The 23,384-nt window shown below is 36.7% G+C and overlaps 1 protein-coding gene across 10 annotated transcripts in view; it reads right to left on the bottom strand.

The window, feature by feature from the left end:
• The window catches only part of Znf644 (zinc finger protein 644), a 108,931-nt gene that overhangs the window by 84,880 nt on the left and 667 nt on the right, over nucleotides 1-23,384 (bottom strand). For 7 of the 10 annotated variants that reach the window (XR_002822017.1, XM_023720279.1, XM_023720285.1 and 4 more), the window contains exon 2: nucleotides 22,326-22,916. The exons of the other annotated variants lie outside the window; for them this stretch is intronic. The gene's annotated coding sequence lies outside the window, so the exon portion shown is untranslated. The remainder of the gene's footprint in view (nucleotides 1-22,325; nucleotides 22,917-23,384) is intronic. 10 annotated transcript variants of the gene reach the window in all.

Below are 23,384 nucleotides of genomic sequence, written 5' to 3'. Positions count from 1 at the left end.
TGAGCTGGCCACACACACACACAATAAATAAATGTAATAAATAAATAATTTTTAAAATAAATAAATAAATATTTTAAGTCAAAGGTTGGCTGAATTCATGGATGCAAAACCCATCGACAGAGAATGCTAACTATATTTATTATTAAAACATACTTCTAGAGGCCAGAGAGATGGCTCAGTGGAATAAGTGCTTCCCTGGCAAGAGCAAGGGCCTGAGTTCAATCCCTGATTCTGCCAAAAAATTAATTAATTAAAAAATAAAACATACTTCAAGGTTAGTGTTTCTAATTATGTACAGCCAAAAATACATCCAAAAAGATTCAGCTTTTATTTTATTTTATTTTATTTTATTTTTTTGGTGGAATCAGGGATTGAACTCAGGTCTTTGCGCTTGCCAGGGAAGCACTTATTCCACTCAGCCATCTCCCCGGCCCCAAGCTTCAGCTTTTAAAAGGAATACAATGCAAAATATTATATACTACTAATATCTAACACTGATAAAGTACTAATGCTACTGTCAAAAATGTACCTATCAAAAACGTACCTAAAATATTTCATAAATTCTGAAAATTCAGTATTGTCTTACCCCAAACACCACAAGTCACCTTCCCCCCCCTGAAGCCAGCCTGGTGTTACTCTGAATTCTCTGTTCTCAAAAAATCACACCACCACACTTCCATTCTCAAGGCAGATTATTAAGACCAATCCCCACTTTCAACTTTCATTGTTATCGTAATTGTTTTCAATTCTCAAGATAGATTAACTGTTCCATTTCCAAATTAACATCTCAAATATGTTCTCATAATTGAGTATAGTTATCCTACACATATATGCTTTAAATTCTGAGATACCATTCATCAGTGATCTCAGCTTTTTACCTATGTTCAATTGCTTTCTTGTTCATGTTTCTACCAAATTAAACCTCGATTCTCAGAATACCACCCCTCCCCGCTGAAAAAAAAATCTCAGTGTTCATGCTTTGTCAAAAGGTAAACTGTAATTATCTACCTATAACTACTTTCTAGTTCTCTTTTCCTTTGCTAACACCTTTTTACTAGTCCTTCAATAATGAGTTCAGTCACTCTACTCTGGCACATCTTCCTTTAATGCCTTCAGCCATGTAAAACTGTGTTCCTCATATACTATAGCAACTGGTAAAGCTATCAAGCTTTTCTATTTATTTGCATGTCTTCTGAAACATAGCAGAAACTAAGGACAAGAATTCATTTATTTCATTTCAGCACTTGTACTGCATGACACAGTAAAAGCTTAGCAATGTGGGCTAAATACACTCAAATTCTGTATCATACTCCAAATATATTTGGGACATAGAAGATACGGGCAAGTAAAACTTAAGCTATAGGGCTGGGGAGATAGCTCAGTAGAATAAATGCTTGCCTGGCAAGCGCAAGGGCCGGAGTTCCATCCCTGGTTCCAAAAAAAAAAAAAAACAGGCTAATCCATCTAATTCCATCTACACAGACTGCAAAACAAAATTATTTATCACTCCCAGAAGAAGTAACGTTATGAAATAACCATCTCAAAGTAAAAAAAAATAATCATCCCAGTTCAATCTTTTATTGAGTGAATTAGTTTGTCACTATTAGTTACCAAGATCTTGGTACTAAATGTTTCTATCCTTACAGAAAACAAGTTTAAGACCCAGAAATCCTTAAAGTATTAGACTTAAGTAGAAGAGAGTTGAAGCAGAAACAAAAATAATTTTAATACTAATAGTGCCGATAATCTACAAAGGTGGTTCTCAAACTTACTGAGCATCAGATTCACCTAAAAGATTTACAAGACAAATTATCAGACACTGTCCCCCAGGTTCTGCTTTAGTAGGAATATACTGAAGTCTATGAATTAGCACTTAATTATTAAGTTCCTAAGGTGATGGTGACCCTATGTTGAAGACCACACACTGAAAACCAGACCTAGAATTTTCTGCAAGTCCAGAGTTCCAAATGTTCCCTCTGCCACCAACTGCCATCAAAGATGCCTAGAATTGGACATTAGGTTTTACAAACTATACACTACAAATGAAAGTAAAAGCATTAGAAGTCCACTCCAAATTGCTAAGTTTGATAAGATAAAAAAATGGCCTCATAAAATATATCCACCCCCTTATCTCTAATAGCTGCATATGTTACTTTCTATGTGGAAGGAAAACTAAGGCCTTTGCAAATCTGATTAAGAAATTGGGAGGGGCATGATATAGATTATCCTGGATTACTTATGGAGGCCTTAGCTGCAATTATATCTATCTTTGTTAGAACCAGGGAGAAATTTGTCTCCACCTAGAAGGGACAATTAAAAAAAAAAAAAAAAAAAAAAGGCCATGAAAGTTTTGAAAATGTTGGCCTTGAAGACTGGAGGGATGTGATCGCAGTTAAAAACTAACCTCAAGAAAAGATAAAAAATGGACACTCTTCTACAGCTTCCAAGGGAGAACAGATATAACAACACTTCTGATATTTTCCCCTGTAATTAACAATGATATGGGGCCAGGGAGTTGGCTCAGTGGTATAAGTACCTCCCTGGCAAGTACAAGGTCTTGAGTTCAATCCCTGGTGCCACAAAATAAAAATAAATTTAAAAAAAAAACCAATGCTATCAGAATTCTGGCCTCCAGATCTGAGAATAAATTTCTATTGTTTATTTAAGCCCCTCAGGTTGTGGTAATCTGTTAAAGCAGCCATAAAAAACTCACATACTAATGAAGGCAGACTTCCAAGGAAATGAATTTGAAGAAGCATTTCCACATTTACATAAAAGATACTATAAACCGAATTCCATCTTGCCCTCAAAACTCTAACCTTGTTCTAACTGTAGTTGAAGAAAGGAAGGCTCAAAGGTAAATTAAATGAGACCATAAAGATACTGCCCTAGATCTACTATGTATGGCCCCTGTAAGGATAAAGACAAGGCATGTATACACAGAGCAAAGTCTATCTACAGGGCAAGAGGATTTGGGAGAAATAAAACCTACGGATATTGTGATCTGGAACTTCCAGTCTTCAGGAACTGTTGTTCAATCCACCCACTCTATGTTATTTTGTTATGGCAGCCCCAGCAGATTAATACCCAAAAAAGGACATATATGGTATCAACAACATAGCTGTACTTTACTATAAGCTTAAAAATGGGTAAAAATAGAAAATTTTGTCAGGTACATTCAGTATGATAAAAATAAGAGCATATACAAATACCACACACACATCAAGCCAACTTCAGTAAAAGACTTTTATTTTGCTGCATTCAATTATCTCACCATTCTGAACATATTAAGAAAGCTTCTTCCTGAAATTCATGTCCTTTGATAAACACTGCCTTTTTCTCTATCTACCCTTCCATCACCACATAGCCTTAGATAACTACTACTCTACTCTGAACATTTTTAGAATCCTCATTTAAATGAGATAATGTGGCACCTGTCAATCTGGGATGGGTTCATTCAGCATAAGGTCCTCCAGCATAAAGTCATCCACATGCACTAGTTACTCAGTTTCTTCTGAGACTGAACAGTATTCCATTCTACCTATCCATTTTCTTTACTGACTCATATGATGGACCATTGGGCTGCTCCTTTATCTTAGCTGTTGGCATTAATATTGCAATGAATACAGGAATACAGAAACCTCTTCAGCATAGCGATTTTAACTCCTCTAGACATAAATCCAGCAGCAGAATTACTGGATCATATGGTAATTCTATTTTGTTGTGTTCTAAGGAACCTCCGTATTAGTTTGTATAATGGCTATATTAACTTATATGCCCATCAATGGTGCAAAAGGGTTCTCTTTTTCTCTGTGTCCTTACCAACATTTGTTATCTCTCATCTTTTTTATTTTTCCTTGGTACTGGGGATTGAACTCAAGGTCTTCACCCTGAGCTACATCACCACTCTGTTTTTTATTTTGAAACAGAATCTTCATAAACCACTACCTTGCCCAGGCTGGGCTACAACTGTGATCCTCTCTCCTCAGCCCTCCTAAGTACAAGATTATAGACATGCACCACCATACTGTTTTTCCATCTTTCAGTAACAGCATTCAAAGATGATCTCATAAAGAAAATTAATATTGAAGTTTTTAAATTTATACCTAAAAATCTGAAAGACTAATCTGAAAATAGCATCATGTAATACAGCAACCATTGTTGAATTCCTATTACTTTGTTTAGTGAAATCTTGTATCATTTCTTTTATCTTTTTTCCATTAACTTTATTGAAAATCAATAATTACATATATTAAAAATTGTAGACAAATACAGAAATGTGAAACATATAAAACATAGTGATTTTCAGAGTAATATTCCTGAAATGAATACATCACATGAGATTAATAATAGATTGCACATTGTAAATAAATTATTTACAAACTTAAATATAACAATAACTGTCCAAAATAAAAATGAGGAATTTACAGATCAGTCATATACAGCTCATTCTGACCTTGTATCATTTCTAATGCTGTTTCTTTTTTCTATCACTATTTTGTATTCTTTAAATATAAGAAAAAAATTATACCTAAAATGTACGATTAGGGGCTGGCAAGAAAGCTTAGCAGAATAAGCACCTGTTTAGGCAAGCACAGGGACTGGAGCTCAACCCCCGGTACCACGTACCGTGCCGTCCCCGCCCCTAGGTGCGCTGAGTCTGCAAATCTACGCATGGTGGCACAGCTCTGGAGAGAGTGAAAACAGGAGGATCACTACAAGTCCAAGCTGCATAGTGAGACCCTGTACCAAATACATAAAATTAAAAAAAAAAAAAAAATCAAGTAATCAAAAAAGAAAAAGTACCACTGGAATATTGTGTAAGTAATGAGAAAAATGTGCAAAACAGAGCCTAAGGAAAAAATGACAACAAAATGTAATGTAGTATACTGGGGCAGAAGACCAGTTGCATTTCTATACACTAACAATACCAAATCCAAAATGAACATTAAGAAAGCAGTTCCATTTACAATAACATAAAAAAATTAAATTAAGGATGTAATATACTGCACAATGAAAACCACAACACTGCTAAGAGAAATCATAGAAGACACTAATAAATTGATATCCTAGGTTTGTACATTGGAAAACATTGTTAGCTATGAACCTCTAGAAAAACCAAAACTAAGTTACATAATCCCAAAATACAACAGTAGAGATAAATGTTCTCATTCCAAAAGGGAGAACAGCAAAAAACTGGACCAAGGCAAGATTGAAACCCAGCAGGGCAAACAGTAAGTCCTGAAACTTCATGTCCAGCATCCAGGGCATACAGTGGTGAGTGGCAAGTCCCAGAGGGCGTGGGCAGCCCTACTCTTATGGTCTTACTAGTTGAACCCTAAAAGGTGTTCCTCTGGATTCTATAGCTTTCCTCAGTAGATATTCTACATTTCACCTCCCTCAGGTTTCAATATGCTTTCATCCTCACTCCTTTTTGCACTGCCTTTTCAAGGACTCCTTTGTCTGCCCTCCTATACCATGCTCTGATATGAGCAGAAAATTTTCCTTGACTCTATAACTGTAGTAACATACTGGTTAAAACCACTATCATATGATGATACCAAGGTCTGTTATCAGTGGGAACAGCAGCTAGGCCCCTTTGGACCAACACTGCAGTAGCCTTTGAGTGACCGGATAGCTCAGCATGGTAAAATGAATATCCCTGGGAGCCTATTCCCTGCGAGACCCCAGAGCAAGGTTTGCAGGGCTCTCTTCTTAATTTGTTTCATAATGTTGGGAGTCTCAGTCCACAGTCAGGTGGCTTCAGTACAGAAACATCATGCTGGAAGGGCACAGAGGTGTAAAATTGCTTAGTTCATTGCAGCTGAGGAGAACAGGGAACCAGTGCCAGACAGAAATGAGTGAAAAAAACATATATAGCTAGTACTCGAAGTTTTGCCTCCATGACCCACACAGACACATCCACAAGTATGCTTCTCTAATCCTCTAGGTGGTTCCCAAGCTGATCAAGTTGACAAATAAGCGTAACTATCACATAAAAGTATGAGAAAAGATGTATCATGAAAAAAGTAATTAAAAGGGAGCTACAGTGGCTATACTCAGACACAAAGCCACTAAAACAAAAACTATTAGTACAAAAACATTTTAGAAAAATAGAAAAAAAAACATTTTAGAACAGCTCAACCAATCAAAATTATACAGCAATTCTGGACATATATACACCTATGAGAAGAGCCCAAAGCACACAGTGCAAAAACTAATGTAACTGAAAGGACAAAGAAAATTCCTAAGTAACAGCTGGAAACTTCAGCACCTCATTTTCAATAATGCATACAGTAAGAAACAACTGACGAGAAATTAGAAGTCTAGACCTAACACAAATTAACCAGATCTAACAGAAATCTGGAAAATGATAGAATACATTCTTTTTAAATGAATAAGAAATATCCTGCGATACAAATCATAAGTTAGGCTCTAAAATTAGTCTCAATAAATTTAAAATGAATACAATTAATGTTCCCTGACCATACAGAATGAAACTAAAAAATATGTAATGCAAAGAGAGACACTAGAAAAAGTTTTGCCAGTAACAGACAAAATTTGGGGAATTAAAGTAGAAATTAAGAACAAACTCCTACGGGACCTAGGAGATGGCTCAGTGGAGTAAGTGCTTCCGTGGCAAGTGCAAGGGCCTGAGTTCAATCCCTGGTTCCGCAAAAAAAAAAACTCCTAATAAGCTAAAGAAGAAATCAGGAAATTACAAAATATGCTGAAAGGAAAATGAACTTACAAAGTGAAGTAAATTTAGTGTTTCAATGGAAACTTACAGCTATATAGGCCTATATTTATGTGCTCCCTTCAGCAGCACATATACAGCTATATAGGCCTATGTTTAAAAAGAAAGACGATTTCAAATAAACTCCACACAATTACTGAAAAAAAAATTTAATAAAAAAGAAAAAGAATCTCAAATCTATAACTTCCATGTTTAGAAATCAGTGGAAAACAAACTAAGCCTCAAACAGAAAGCATAAAGATTACAGCAGAAATGAATGAAACACAGAACTGAGAAACAAAAAACAAAAATCAATGAAACTAAAAGTTGAGTCTTTAGGAGAGGATTATTTTTTGGTTTTGGCGCAGAGGACCAAACCCAGGGCTTCCAACTTGCTAGTCAAGCATTCTATCCCTGAGGCACATCTCCAGCCCTGCAAAAGTTGATTCTTTATTTTTTTTTAATAAACATTTATTTATTTATTTTTAAATTTTTTTATTTTAACATTTATTGTGTGTGTGTGTGTGTGTGTGTGTGTGTGGCCAGCTCAGCCCACCAGGGGGCGCGGCTGGCTGGCATGTGGTGCTGGAGGATCGAACCGTGGTCCCTGTGCTTTGCCAAGCTTGTTCCAAGTAGGTGCTTTAGACCACTGAGCCATCTCTCCAGCCCCAAGTTGATTCTTTAAAGAGATTAACAAAACTCACACATCATCAACTGAATTGAGAAAGATTATTATAATACTATCATCAGGGATGAAAAAAAGCATAATTTCTATTAACCTTATAAGAAATTAAAAAGGATAAGAAAACACTATAAGCAACTGTATGCCAAAAAATCAGTATCATTAAGACAGAAATCTAAGGGCAGGCCAGATAGCTCAACTGATTAAAGCGCCTTCTTAGGCAGACACAAAGACCAGGTTCAATCCCTGGCATGTGTGCTGGCCCCGACCCCAGAAGAGTGAGCTGAGACTGCAATTGGGACTGAGCACCACTGGGCGTGGTGGCACTTGTTTGTAATCCCAGCATTTGGGAGACTGAAAACAGGAGAATCACTGAGTCCGATCTACATAGTGAGACCCTGTACTAAATACTAAAATAAGTAAATAAATAAATAAACCAAATGTCTGAAGAACACTTCCCAAAGAACTAAAAAGGGACATCCTTAATTCAATCTGTAAGCCCAATACTACTCTTGTATCATAAGGAGATAGTTTACTCAAGAAAATTCCAGTTATCTTCTGTGAATTAAGTCACAAAAATCCTTAGAATCCCTAACTAAAGCATGAAACCCAAAATGCTCCAAAATCCAAAAACTTTTTGAGCAACCCATTTGATAACGTCTATTCAAATATTCAAATTCTAAAAACCTGTAACAGTCAGTAAATCCAGGTATTTCAGACAAGGGCCACTCAACCTTTTTTTCCTTTCTAAGACATACCAATACTACTCTTGTATCATAAGAAGATAGTTTACTCAAGAAAATTCTAGTTATCTTCTGTAAATTAAGTCACAAAAATCCTTAGAATCCCTAATGGAAGTATCTGAAACCCAAAATGCTCCAAAATCCAAAAACTTTTTGAGAACCCATTTGATAATGTCTATTTAAATATTAAAAATCTAAAAACCTGTAACAGTTAAGTCCAGATATTTCAGACAAGGACCACTCAACCGTTTTTTTGTTTTGTTTTGTTTTGTTTTTCCTTTCTAGGCATACCACCTAGATCCTTTGGTCCTTCTATCCTGAACTGATTACTTTCCAAATCTACCACATAGCCTCCAGGTGGGGTCTCCTTTCACTACTATCCTAAGAAGTCTCTTACAGACATTTCCTTGTATAATACCCTATTTTCTGAATTCTTCCTCTAAGTTTACCCCATCACCCTAATAAAATCAAGTCTTTTAGTAACTTCCAGGGACACAGTACATTTTTTTTTTTTTTGGAAGTACTAAGGATTGAACTCAGGACCCTGTTGAAGTAAATCTCGAATGTTCCATATTCACACAAAATCTCACATTTGACAGCTTGGTAATATATAGATTGAATAGTGTGTAAGTTAACTTAGCTTCAATATTCTGAAGTCATTATTCCATTTCCAACCTTTGATTTGATTCACCACTCATGTTCACTACTGCTAAAAGCTTTCATCACCCCCCCTTTAATTATTTTATTTATTTTTGCAGTACCAGGGATTGAACTCAGGCCCCTACACTTGCCAAGCAAGTGCTTATTCTATTGAGCTATCTCCCCGGCCCCTATATTTAATGTCTGAAATTTCTCAATGATACATTTTTTTTTCAATCACTATGCTGACCATCCATGAACTTTGCACTGTGAAACCAGAAGTTTCTGCTCATTCTTAATTTCTTCTACTCATTGCCTCATGCTATTATTTGTATGTTGCACCAACAAGTATTCTAGTTTTCTACTTTGCACTTTTGTCCTGTTCTGTGAAAGATTTTTCTCAAATCTTTCAACTATTCTATAAAAGATGTTTCACCTCCTAAATTTCCAAGCCTATTATTTCAGGGTTTTTTTTTTTTTTTTTTTTTTTTTTTTTATGTATTTAGTACAGGGTCTACAGAGTCTCACTACACAGATTGGATTCTCCGGTTTTCTTCATAGTGATTCTCCTGTTTTCACCCTCCCAAGTGCTGGGATTACAGGCATGAGTCACCATGTCCAGTCTCAGCACGCCCTGGGGGTGGGGCCAGCACAACTGGAACCCTGGTCCCTGCATCTGCCTAAGTAGGCACTTTTAATCCACTGAACTATTTGGCCAGCCCTATTATTTCATACTCTGAATTTTTTTTTTTTTTTCCCCGAAACCAGGGATTGAACTCAGGACCTTGTGCTTGCCAGGGAAGCGCTTATTCCAGTGAGCCATCTCCCTGGCACCCCCTTTTTTAATTTTTTATTTTTTTTAAGCAGAGACCCACGCCATAGGTTGTTTTTTGTTTTGTTTTGGCGGAACCAGGAATTGAACTTAGGCCCTTGCACCTGCCAGGGAAGCACTTATTCTACTGCGCCATCTTCCCAGCCCCTAAATTTCTAAGAGCTGTTTTGAGTACTGCTTTTTTAAAACATAAATTTTTTGTTTCAAAGATCTTGAGCACTGCTTTTCTAAAATGTAATTTTTTGTTTCAAAGCTACAGTATCCTTTTACTTCTAAAAATATCACTTACATTTCATAAAAGTTTTCTTCTTCAAATGCTTTTTCCTTCCCTCTCATATTACACCTATTCTTAAGTGTGTCTGTTGCACAAAAATGCACTTAAAAGTTACTTAAAATTTTTGTGTTTGCGCCAGGGAGATGGCTCAGTAAAATAAGTGCTTGCCTCGCAAGCACAAGGGCCTGAGTTCAATCCCCGGTTCCGCCAAATAAAAAAGAAATTTTGTGTTAATGGGTAGTTGTTACCGTACCTGATTAATCTGGACCATTTTCCTGATTGGATCCTCACCTTTACTGCCCGTTGGTCTTTTTTCCTAATCTCCACCAGCTGTAAGAGTATAAATTTTCCAATCCAGTACTCTTAGAATTAAGATGAAAAGAGGCTGAAAATGATTTCCAGTTCAACATGTACATTTCTACTCAATTTTTACTCATTGTAGATGTGATGCCCTTAACCTAAGCTATGCCTAGTGTTTTTTAGATTTTCTTTGTAGATTTAAGAAATTTAATGTAAGAGCCTTTCCCTAGCCTGTTGTCTGTTACAGACATTAATACATTTTTCCCATAGACATCAATTACTGCAATATTCAAATTTGCAATCACTGATTGTGGAAAGCTTTTTCTACAAAGTTTTTCTACATTTATTGCCTTTGACCTCTCAAAGCTTTACTTCTCTGATCACACTTTTTTTTCCTTGAGATTATATGCTTTTCTACGAATCACTACAGTGAAACTTTGGTTGTCACAACTTTAAGAACAAAATTCAAAAATAATCTGGGGGGGCTGGGAAGATGGCTCAATGGAATAAGTACTTTCCTGGCAAGCGCAAGGGCCTGAGTTCAATCCCTGGTTCCAACAAAAAAAAAAGAAAAAAAAAAATCTGGGGCTGGGGAGATAGCTCGGTGGTCTAAGTGCCTGCCCAGCAAGTTCAAGGACCCAGGTTCAACCTCTGGTGCCACATGCCATGCCAGCCCAAACCCTGAGCATGCTGTGTTAGCCGCAAAACCAGGCACGGTGGCACATGTCTGTAGTCCCAGCACTGGGGAGACAGAGAAAGGAGTATTACTGTGAGTCTGAGCTGCATAGCGAGACCCTGTACCAAATGAATAATTTTTTTTTTTTTTTTTTTTTTCTCAGAACTGGGGATTGAACTAAAGCCACTGTGCTTGCCAGGCAAGTACTTATTCCACTGAGCCAGCTCCCCGGCCAGATTTGTGTGTGTGTGTGTGTGTGTGTGTGTGCGCGCGTGCGTGTGTGTGGCCAGCTCACCCCACCAGGGGGCAGGGCTGGCTGGCATGTGGTGTTGGGGGATTGAACCGCGGTCCCTGTGCTTTTCTAAGCTTGTTCTAAGTAGGTGCTTTAGACCACTGAGCCATCTCACCCAGCCCCAGATTTTTTTAAATAATAATAATTTGTTTAGTGCTTGAAACTTTGCTTAACAGTTGAACTAAAAATTCAACTTGATGGGGCTGGGGAGATGGCTCAGTGGAATAAGTGTTTCCCTGGCAAGCACAAGGACCTGAGTTCAATCCCCAGTTCTGCAAAAGAAAAATAATAATAATAATAAAAATTTAAAAAATAAAAATTCAACTTGAGAAAAATGACTCATTCATCACATCTCACCAGTCACAAAGGGTAAAATATCAGTCTAAGTGCATCTCTTGCCTAAACAATATGTAGTGCATCTGTGTAAAACACTTGTCATTGTAGGCTTTTTAAAGTGGTTTGTTTGCATAAAATATTTTAACATTGGCTCCAAAGGAAGTTTGTGATACCTACCAGCAGTACAGCTAAGAAGAAAACTGAGAATCACAATAGAGTTAAAAAAATTTTGAAGACTGGGCGTGGTGGTACACGCCCCTAATCCCAGCTCTTGGGAGGCTATAAACAGGCGGATCACTACAAGTTCGATCTAGTAGTGAGACCCTGAGCACCCTGTAGACCCTTCCCTAAAATAAATTTAAAAAAAAAAAAAGGAAACGTGGGGCTGGTGAGATGGCTCAGTGGTCTAAAGCACCTCCTTAGAACAAACTAAGCTAAGCAAAAGCAGAGACCGACCACGGTTCAATCCCCAGCACCACATGCAAGCCAGACCCGCCCCCTGGTGGGCTGAACTGGCCACACACACACTAAATAAATAAACAAATAAAGTTAAAAAAAAAAAAAAAAAAAAGGAAACGTGTTAACATCCAGGAAAAATGAATTTGTAAATATAATTATTTGGCTTTCCATTACTTTTTTTCTTTTTTGGCAGAACCGGGGATTGAACTCAGGCCCTTGCGCTTGCCAGGAAAGCAAATTTTCCACTAAGCCATCTCCCCAGCCCCTTTTCCATTACTTAAGAGAAAAATTCATTAAGTTCCTGAATGTTTCTGTGTTTGCATAAAACTCTGGAACAAAATGAGTTTAACAAATGAAGTATCACTTTATTATAATTCTAGTGAGAGGTTGATGGCAAACCAAGTACATGGTTATTTAACCCACCATGATCAAGTGAATATTCAGCTCATCAGTTCTGATTTGTCATCTCACTGTTGTTCAATTCTAAATAGTATGAAAAGAGGCTCAACTTTCAGTAGGATATAGGGCTTTAATCGTCCAAGTAGTTACTATAGTTTTTACATTAAAATAACACTACCTCCAGGATTCTCTTAAATATAATTCAATTCTCTTTAAGCCAAATATACATTAAGAAAATGGAACAATTTTAAAATATGTATTCTCTATTGACAAAAAAGTCTGACATACCTTAAGTAAATATTGCTATTTAAATCTTATACTGCCTTAAACTTTGCTTACCTGATCTACAAAATTCTAAAGGTGAATGAAAATTTAAAGCCAAGTGTTAACAATTTCTAGTCACACCACATTATTTTAAAGCTATTTTTTAATCACATAAATTTAAGCCTGTCATTTAATAAATCTAATTTTTTATAACTTAAAAAAGTCTGTTCTCATTAAATTGTTTTGGTTTGGAATTGTCCTTTGCTTGACATAAAAAGTCACTCTTTTGCTTGCAAGTTTTAGCATATTTTTGCCATTTTTTAATTTTAAGCAGCTGTCATTTCACTTAAGTAAGACTCAAAAACAGAAACTATAGCATAACTTTCTTGGGTTTTACATAAGTTTCCAAATCAAATGTAAGGAGGAAAAAAAAAAAAAAAAAAAGCTAAAATTAGACAGAACTCATAATTCATATGTAAACTATATCTTCAAATAAATTTATTTTGAATACCAAAATATGAAAAACATGACATCAACACCATACTCCAAACCTGTTTGTAATGTTTGTTTTCACTCTTAATACACCCTGCTATGCCAACCACTGACAACTGGATTTCCTCACTTTAGTCTTTCATACTTCTTCCCCTAGTGCTGGTCCATGAATTCCCATACAACTCCAACTTCTACTCAAAATGTTTAGTTCCTCCAGGTCATGCCACAATCTTAATCAAGTTTATTTTTCCTTACATTCACTTAAGATTCTACTTCAATCCAAGGAAAATATTTGCACTCAAGTGCCATTTCACTCATTTTTAAAATTCCCTTCTGACTAGCTGATAATCTAATTTCCACCAAATTATATGCAACATTTCTTCAAAATCTAGCTTAAAAACTATTTTCTGCCAATAAGCTTTATTGGGCTGTGGATATAGTTCAGTGGTATAAGCACCTGTCTGGTTAAGTGCAAGGTTGCAAGTTCAATCCCCAGTACTGCAAAAACAAACAAACCAACCAATAAGCTTTATTAAACCACTCCTAAAGATCACTTATATTGTATGGCAGTTCAAAAAAAAACATATCATTATTAAGTGCTCTTCAAGTTGTTTCTTAGGTTCATCAATTCTTCGAAGTGGAAACTGTATCCTGTTCTTGGTGATGCACTAAATAAATTTTAAGTAACCCAGCTAAAATAAGTTAAAACAGATTGGGGAAGTACAATAATACTAGGTTTTTTGTAATCAAATCTCTCAAAATGAAATAGAAATACAGCATGCAATGTACAACATAGTATTTTTTCAATGTCTAATCTAATTTTGCTTTATCATTTTACACTTCATAAATCCTACAAAAATGCCCAGCATAGTGATGCATGCCTGTAATCCCAGCACTCCCAGCACTCAGGAGGCTGAGGCAGGAAAATCACACCAACAGCCCAGGCTAGAGGCCAGTTTGCACTATATAGTGAGTTCAAGGCCAGCCTGAACTGCATAGAGACCTTGTCAAAAAAAAAAAAAAAAAAAAAAAAAAAAAAAAAAAAAAAAAAAATAAAAAAAAAAAAAAAAGTTAACAGTTTACTCTTAATGTCTTCAATACAACTGTAGAAATTCCTAGAGTGGCAGTATACTAAACTTACTCCAAATTCAAAGACAAAATTTTATAAAGTAAAACATTTCACCCATAAACTCCAACGCATTCTTTTTTTTTTTTTTTTTTCAAAACTGGGGATTGAACTCAGGCCCTCAAGCGCTTATTTACTGAGCTATCTCCCCGGTCCCTCCAAAGCATTCATAAATCAAATGTGAATGTAATAATTTCTACACAATTTATAAACTATCAATTCTTCAAAACTAGATTTACAAGAATGTGAAGATACACATTTTAGTAATTATATACTTTTTATTATTTTACTATAATAAAAAAAAAATTTCCCCAAAAGCTCTTTTTTACAATAACGTGAGTACTGATTGCATTTGGAAAAACAAAACAAACTAAGTCAAGTGATCAAGTAATCAACAATTTCATTTTAATTTTCAGCTTATAAATAAGTCTCCTTCATGGGTTTTAACCTTTCAGCCTTTATGCAATAGTCTATAAGGTATTATTTTAGTTAATTACACATAAAAGTCAAAATCTTTCTGGTTAAGAGATAAACACCTATAAAATGCACACCTTTATATTTATTTTTAACTCTAAAATTACAATACAAAATAAGTGTCTAAAAGCAACCTAAAAGCCTAAGAGATAACTTACACAGTGCCTAGACGCTACTATTACAAAGGCTCCAAAAGGCATCTATGTAAGGAAGCAATCCACCGACTTTCAGATTCTGTGCCTTGATAACAGTGCTAGCAAAGCAAGCCAGCCAACTATGTAATCTTTGAGGAAATTCAAATGTTCACATTCTAAGTGAATTTTCAGGTAATAAAACTAATCTGTAAAAGACTGTTATCAATGAAAACCAAGAAACCTCTTTGATTTTGATATAAATCATACTGGGAAAAACGGCCTACTATCATCTAGTTTACCTCAAAATCCATAAAAAGCAAAATAGATGGAGAAGTCAGGAATCAACTCTTACTACTCTTGGAAAGGACAAATATATTATAAGCAAGTTCAAAAAGAAAAACTAATTTATAATGATAGAAGCCAAAACAATAATGATTACTTCTAGAAGCAGGAATTGCCAGGAATATGGCTCAGTGGCACAGTGCCTGCCCGGCAAGCATGTGGTCCTGAGTTTGAAAAAGGTACCAGAAAACGAAAAAAAAAAAAAAAAAAAGATGGCTGGCCAGATTGCTCAGCAGGCTAAAGCACCTGCTTAGGCAGAGTGCAGCCGCCTGGCTTCATTCCCCAGCTTGCCATACCAGCCCAGTCCAGCCTCACTCCCAGGGCGCACTGAGAGGGCGACTGAGACTGGACTGGTGGCATGCGCCTGTTATTCCAGCACTTCGGAGGCTCTAAACAGGAGAATCACTATGAGTCCAATCTACATAGTGAGACCCTGAACACCTGGTAGACCCTGCACTAAATACAGGAAAAAAAAAAAAAAGAGCAAAAATAAAGTGGCACAGGGCACTTTTTCAGTGCAGAGAATGTTCTGTCTTGATCTGGGCAGAAGTTCACTGGGTAGTACTCATAAAAGTTGTATATTCAGTATATATGTTACACCTAAATAAAATATTTAAAAACAATTCACCAATAATCACCAAATGTAAACTTTTTTAATTTTCATCCTTTTTGATCAATCTCCACCATGTTGCTAGTCACGAAGAACAAATATTCCCTAAATGGAACTCTTACTTTGAAGATCTACAAAGCTTTCAACTCATTCTACTATACTACCTGGTTTCAATTTACAACTATTTAATTACCATAAATTCTTAGCAGGAATGCTCTTCTCTAGATCCCCTTTTCTCAGTCATCCTAAGCTTCAACTCAATTTTTACTTTATCCCATTCATAGCCTTAGCAGGATTCTCTAAACTTAATACTGTTCAACACAGGGGGGCACATAGTGAGCACCTAATGCTTTAGCTACTCTGAACTGAGAAGTCTTTAAGTACATAGGAACAATGGATTTTGAAGTCTTCATACCAAAAAAAAAGTTTCAATTATGTTTACACGGCATTTCAGATCTACTGGGTAGAAGACAGTAATAAAATTTTCCCTATTTTTTTTTTAATGTGGCTATAGTAAATTTTGTGTTTGTGGATCAACTTACACTCTTACTGGGCAGTGGTGTCCTATGCACTTTATTTATGAGTGCCCCTCATTTATTTTTTCATCTTTTAATTTAAAAAAGAAAATATTTCTCACATACATGTTTTGAAAATGTAAACACTGCACAATAGCTAAGCAGACCAAACTTAAGACATCAACTACTTAAGGATTATATATAATCCTTTAATGTCATCCTAATGATGTAAAAATTCAATAGTAAGTTATTTCTTTTAAACAAGTTAAATATTGCATTAGGAATTACTAATAGTAATTACTAAGTGGATCCAAAGGCTCACTTTATTTAAAAACCTACAAATATATATTTAATTTTAGTATCATCTTAAGGAAATTTTTTTAAAACATTTGTGTGTGTGTTTTTATTTATTTGTGTGTGTGTGTGTGTGTGTGTGTGTGTGTGGCCAGCTCAGCCCACCAGGGGGCGGGGCTGGCTGGCATGTGGTGCTGGGGACTGAACCGCGGTCCCTTCCGGTCCCTGTTTTTGCTAAGCTTGTTCTAAGTAGGTGCTTTAGACCACTGAGCCATCTCACCAGCCCCATCTTAAGGAAATTTAAGGCATTTAAAAGTAAAAAGTTTTCAGATGTCTATAAATCAAGTATGTCATCTGCATTTTACTTATATCCAACCTTGAGTTAAATGTCCCAACAGAAAGGATATGTACATAATTAAATCTATAGCAATCCTAACCCATTGGGCACTAGCTCTGACTAAGCTGGATCTAAGTCATTCAGGCAGTTTCCATTTTGGGCAATACCACTGTACCAACGTTCAGCAGCTAAAACAAAGAGCTTTTATATGATATTATAAATACACAATGAGTGCAATAAAAATCACTTTTAAAAAAGGGTAGTCACAAAATTACTTGTATAATGTTAAGTTTTAAATCAGGAGATAAAACTCACAAATCATGTAACTAGGTAAAAGGATAAACATCCAACAAAACGGGAAGTCAGAAAGAAAAATCTTATATGCAGGATCAAGAGAGAACTTCAGGGGCTGGTGAGATGGCTCAGTGGTCTAAAGCACCTACTTAGAACAAGCTTAGCAAAAACAAAGGGACCACGGTTCAATCCCCCAGCACCACATGCCAGTCAGCCCCGCCCCCTGGTGGGCTGAGCTGGCCACACACACACTCACACACATAAATAAAATTTAAAAAAAAAAAAAAAGAACTTCAGTGTAAGTTTGGCTGCCCCATTGGTTACCATTCCTATGATCTAAGTTTGAAATACTTCCTTACATACAAGACAGAAATACATACTTCATTGCATTAGAAAGACCATACAGATATTTAAAGATAGCATCAGCTCCTCTTGAATATGATTAGTGATTCTCCCCTCCATTTTAAAATTGCTGGGCCTGCCAAATAGCTCAGTGAATTAAAGCACCTCCAAGCAGAGCAGGGGCGAAGGGTCTGAGGAGTTTGATCCTGGGGCCGCCCCCAGGGCACTCTGAGACAGTGATTAGAGACAGGGCATGGTGGAACGCACCTGTAATCCCAGCTCTTGGGAGGCTGTAAACAGGCGGATCACTACAAATCCAATCTAGCAGTGAGACCCTGAACACCCTGTGGACTCTTCCCTAACATACAAAAGAAAAAAAATTGCTGAAAATATTTTAAAACATAAATGAAACTTCTAAAATATATATAACCAATATAAACTTACAGTATCCTAATACAAACATACTCCCCTGTAAACTTTTTTCATTTTATGTACTTGGTACAGACAGGGTCTTACTACACATGTCCAATTTGTAGTGATCCTCCCATTTTCAGCCTCCCCAGTGCTGGGATTACAGGCTTGTGCCCGGCTCAGGGCACTGTAGAGGCAGAGCCAGTGCAGCACGCCGGACCGCAGATCGAACCCTGATCCCTGTGCTTGCCAAAGCAGGCGCATAGTTGGCTGAGCTATCTTGCTCCCCCCACCCCTGCAAATTTAAAATTATTTTTACTAGCTACCTTTTATGATTCTGCTTAAAATCTGCAGTGGGAATGACAAGTAGTAAAACAAAGAAAGAAGGGAAAGGTATCTAACATTGTAGCAGCACAGACATACACAGAACAGAAAACAACTAAAGAGGAAAATAGCAAGAGGATAGCTGAAGAAATTCCCCTAACTCAGCTATCCAATGGAAAAACCATTCTCAGCCGGGCTATCAGGTCAGCCACTCTTCATTCAAACGTTTATTGCATACACACTGATGTGGTCAGGCAACTCTCCCTTCTCTATTAATGGTCACCACCACCACATGGTAAAAAATTTAAAGGAGGGTGAAGAAATTCAGGATGTTGCAACAAAGACAAACACCTGATTGGGAAATAATTTCACTAAAATTTGAACTCACTAGCAAGCATACCTATTATCAGCTGACAGTCATAACATGAAATGAGCTCCTGAAATATCTAACCTGGCTCCTGCCTCTCACTTTCTTAACTCTGTATAGGCATGGCCTAACATGGGACACTAGCAAAATCATACAATTCCAAATGACCACAGGAGGAAATTTCAAGTTACCCTAAAAATAAATAGTAACTATTACTAAATTACTCTGAATTCATTGTGCGCCAGAAAGCTAAGGACTGAACATAATTCTATAATGTAAACCCTAAACTTCTACAGACACCCTTATCAATAAATCTAGTATTTACAATGCTGAATTTGAACTTTCAGTTCTATTTCAAGTCTTACTTTTAAACTTTTTCCTTTCCTGCTTCCTTACACAAAATTACAAATGTCAACTGTGATTCTAGATGTATGTGTATTTATAGTGTGTGCTTGTATGTACTCAAAACATTAAATGAGTCAGTATCAAGCAAAAAAGACAATCCAACTTTGGCAAGGCTCTGATCTACTGTCACAAACCATTCAACAATAAACTAAAATCATCCTGCTTTCTGAATAAACGGTACTCTTAAAAAGCACGTTATTTTTAACGTATTCCTCAAAAAAATGATGAAATACATACATACATACACATATACTTCATAAGCTTGTAAATAAACACCATGAAAGAATTTAAATATTCACATTTTTTTAAAAGTAACTGATGGAACACAAGTAAACATTTTCCATATGCTGTACTTTAATCTTAAAACTTTATTAGATGTTTTTAAATTTTTAATTGTTTGTTTGGCTCTTAACATACTTGTTTTTATACTTCATACAGAAAGTCTTTACAGGACTAGTTTTGGCTCAGTGCACACTAGAAGCCCTTGGTTCAATCTCCAGACCAAAAAAAAAAAAAAAAAAAAAAAAAAAAAAAAAAAATTTACAGCACTGTTTTCAACTTAAAATGTTATACACACTAAACGGCTTAACACATAAAATCTGAACATACCACTATGAGTAATATATATTCTACTACAATCTAGACTAACAGAATTAAATTTCATGGAACAAATCACTTATTGTATATTTTTATTTGTAATACCACAAATCCAAAAATCTTCAACAAGACTACAACTTTCAGACAGAAGAGGTAGGATAAAGGTTGGTAGAGGGAGACTGAAAAGAAACTCTTAGAAAACCTAACTTGAATCCAGTCTTATTTTCTGCCACTCAAAAGAAGTGTGCACTGCTAACTGCTTCTCCTCTGGCGGGCTCCTCCTCTTCCTCTTGAAATCCTCTGCTTTTCTCCTCCTGGAAAGTCATCTCACAGGACTTTTTGTTTTTCCTGCTAATATGTCTCAACTGTCAAAGGATTTCTTATCCTAAATTTAAAAATATAAAAACGTTCTAATTCCATAACCACACGAGTTCCTATTAAGTTCAAAAAGGAAATAAATCCAGAGTTTAACCAAAGCAGATATGAGAAAAAAAGAGTTGAACAACTGAGGCCTGAGAGACAAGAAAACACCTATAAAAAAAAAAGGAAACTTTTTCAGAGACTCCATCTCCCTGAAGACTGAATGGAATCTGGCGTTCCATAACCTAAGTTTCATTGGGTACTGTATTTTGAAGAAAGCACTGAAATACTTTAGCCAACCAGCAGGGTGAGCTACTGCTAGAATCAGTTTGATGATTTTCAAATCCCTCAAAACTAAATGGTAAAAATAGCTCACACTATTAAAAGCAGCTATTTCCTTCTAATAAGCCTGAATCAAAAATACTTTTGGAACTACTTCAGGCAGAGGTATACAATATAACTTCATTCAATCCTTACAGATTCTCCCTTTACAAAACATTTCTCTATACCAGATATTAAATGGAGCTCATTTGAGTATCCAAATTTTATTGTATCCACTATTCCTTCTTATACTTTATTTTACAATGCTACCACTCTTTTTAAAATTGAAAAACACTTCTTTGTAAGGGACTATACAAACTAGTGTTCTACAAATTATGGCTGGATAATTCAATATGCCAATCATTATTTACTACAAACCACAATCACTTTGCTATCTTTATGAAAAGCAGTCTTTAAGAATAGGATACTCTCTTTTCCTCCCAAAGTCACAGTGAAAAGAGCCTGAATAAGCAACGGTAAACAATCCAGGGTCTTTGGGACAACAGAAAGAGGTACCGCCACCATTTTGTGACTCTGCTACCCATTTATAGTCTAAAATCAACCAAATTCTCTCCTATAACTTGATTTGACTAAGCCCAGAAAACATTAAAGTTTACAGGTGACAATCCCACTTTATAATTAGATAACCTGAAAGTAACATCACAAGACTAGAGTATAACTAAACCTACTAAATGCTGAAAATTAGGAAGCAGCTATCAACATTCTTTAAAAAGTCAATTAACTTAAGAGACACCTTAAATGACTGACTGGAGCTTTAAAAAAATCTTAACTGTTTTTTATAAGTTTGACATTCAAAAAAGTTAATTATCATTGTAAGATCCCACCATAAATGGTTCTATCACTTGCTGAATTTCCTAATAGATGTTACAGGTAGACTCCAGCAGTAGTAGTAACAGCAGTACTAGGTTTCAAAACATTTTAAAAAGGAGCACGTAAGCAGCATGTTTATACAACCCAAAAGACTACTGTTTTCCCCATATATCTCCTTTCTTAGGTAATAAGTATCAACAACTGGCAGTTATTCCATACTTTCCAAGAAATTCATCAAGTATTTGGTTGTGCTCTTTAACAAATACTGACTCATCTGGTTTTGGAAAAATCTCAAAATTCCTAAGTTATTCTGCTCTGAAATTTCCCTATTTTTAACTGATTTCATTGAAAATCACTTCAAAAACTAAGTCACCACCTGATACTAAATGAAAATTAACTTACCGTCACAGTTCTCACTAATACAATATTTAATGATTAAATATTTTCAGTGATACTCCCTCGCTTTTTTAGCAGTTAGCTGCAGATATTCCCCTTCTTGTCCCAGCAATATGGCAAGGAAAACAGAAATGGAGTAGAAATTGAAAGACAATTTTCCATTATGCCATTAACTTAAGCATCCATACTGTATTTAAGAGAAACAGGTAAGAACTGTGTGTGGTTGAGAATTTTTCCACAGTAAAACTGTATGATCCAGGAATAATTTTGCTAATAATTAGTATCTCCTATTCATTAATACAAAATTTGTATTAGAAAAAAGCATGGGGGACATATATCTGAAAAGAAATAAGGTAAAAGTTTTAAGTTTTGTTTAAGCTTAAATTTTATTTTGAAAACAAACTTAAGTTAGTGATCTAAATATATTTAAATAATCCTTCAAGTAATTATGGTAAAACACAAATTTGGTGCTTTGAAATTGATACTTCAATTAATTATTCCAGTATAAAATATGAAGTTTTGCTTAGAACTTTAAGTTGTGCAAAATTCTAAAACTTACAAAGGTATGGCTTTAAGGGCAGTATACATACCACCGCACTAATACTAGTTAAGCATTCATCTTTCACCTATTAAAATGTCTAAGCTAAATCATAACCTCACTACAAAAACTTATTTTTACCAAAATACAACATTGCTAACATTGAATTCCCATGATACTTACACATGGCACTGAAGGTAAAGAGCAGATTTCCCTTCTTTGAGGAACTTTCGTTGTCTACTTTTAAAAATGCTTTCTGCTTCTTGTGGGGCCTAACAATTAAACTACTGCAGAGAAGGTACACAGGCTTAAGGCAAATCTAAAACATCAAGATGCAACAAGCTTGACTTCAGTCAGGAGTGGCCAGAGCAGATGATGGCGTTGGGGTATGTCTTTGAGATTATTAACTTGTGTACAAAACAGTACCATCATGTCAGGCCTCAATATGGTATCCCTTCGCTGAGTTTAATGAGCACATAAAATCTGAAGTCTAGATATAGAAGTTTTGGAACAACTATATTAAAGTCAGTATTACTCAAAGCAGTTGAGGAAAACTTTTCCACTAATGTCGCTAAACCATGGATGGATCCCAACACGAGAGTCGTCTGTGGAAGTCCCGCCACAAGAAACCTTTAGCTCCACCACCTAAGTTTCCAATCACTGAGAAGGGTCTGGGACAACTCATCTTCAGGTTCACGGGAGAGAAGTGGAGCACACCTGCTTTCCTCTGGCAGAGATTAAGCTCCCAGGGACACAAAGGCCAGGGAATCAGACCTGGAGAGGCAAAAAGCTTTAGCTGGACACCCACCGAGCCCCTGGCAACCCCAGCACTTCCAGCGGTTTACCTCTTGCGGCTACTTCCCGGGCACCTAGCGGCGCGCGGCGTCGCAGCCGGGGGAGGGGCGGGCTCTGCGGTCCCGTCCCAGCCAGGGGAGGGGTGTGGACAGCTCTCGCCCGCGCCGGCGCCCCGGGCCGGGACGCGCAGCCCCGAGGGCAGAGGGGCCGGCCGCCGGCTGCCCTCGGACCGCCCCGTTACTCCGAGCCTGGCAATGGCGACCGCCGGGCTCCCCGAGCCGCCCGCTCTCGGCCCCTTCCCCCGACTGCTCACTGGCTGCTCGGCTTCATGTGACTAAACAAAACCCCCAAGTCTACTGCCCAGCTCAGCCCCTTTGTGTCCGCTCCCGGATCCTCCGACGCCGCGGCGGAAAGGCCCCCGCCCCCCGCCGAGTCCCGCCCCGCGGC

The sequence above is a fragment of the Octodon degus genome, unplaced genomic scaffold, assembly GCF_000260255.1.
Source record: "Octodon degus isolate 3935 unplaced genomic scaffold, OctDeg1.0 scaffold00074, whole genome shotgun sequence".
NCBI classification, from domain to species: domain Eukaryota; kingdom Metazoa; phylum Chordata; class Mammalia; order Rodentia; family Octodontidae; genus Octodon; species Octodon degus.
This window is presented reverse-complemented; position numbering and strand designations above follow the sequence as displayed.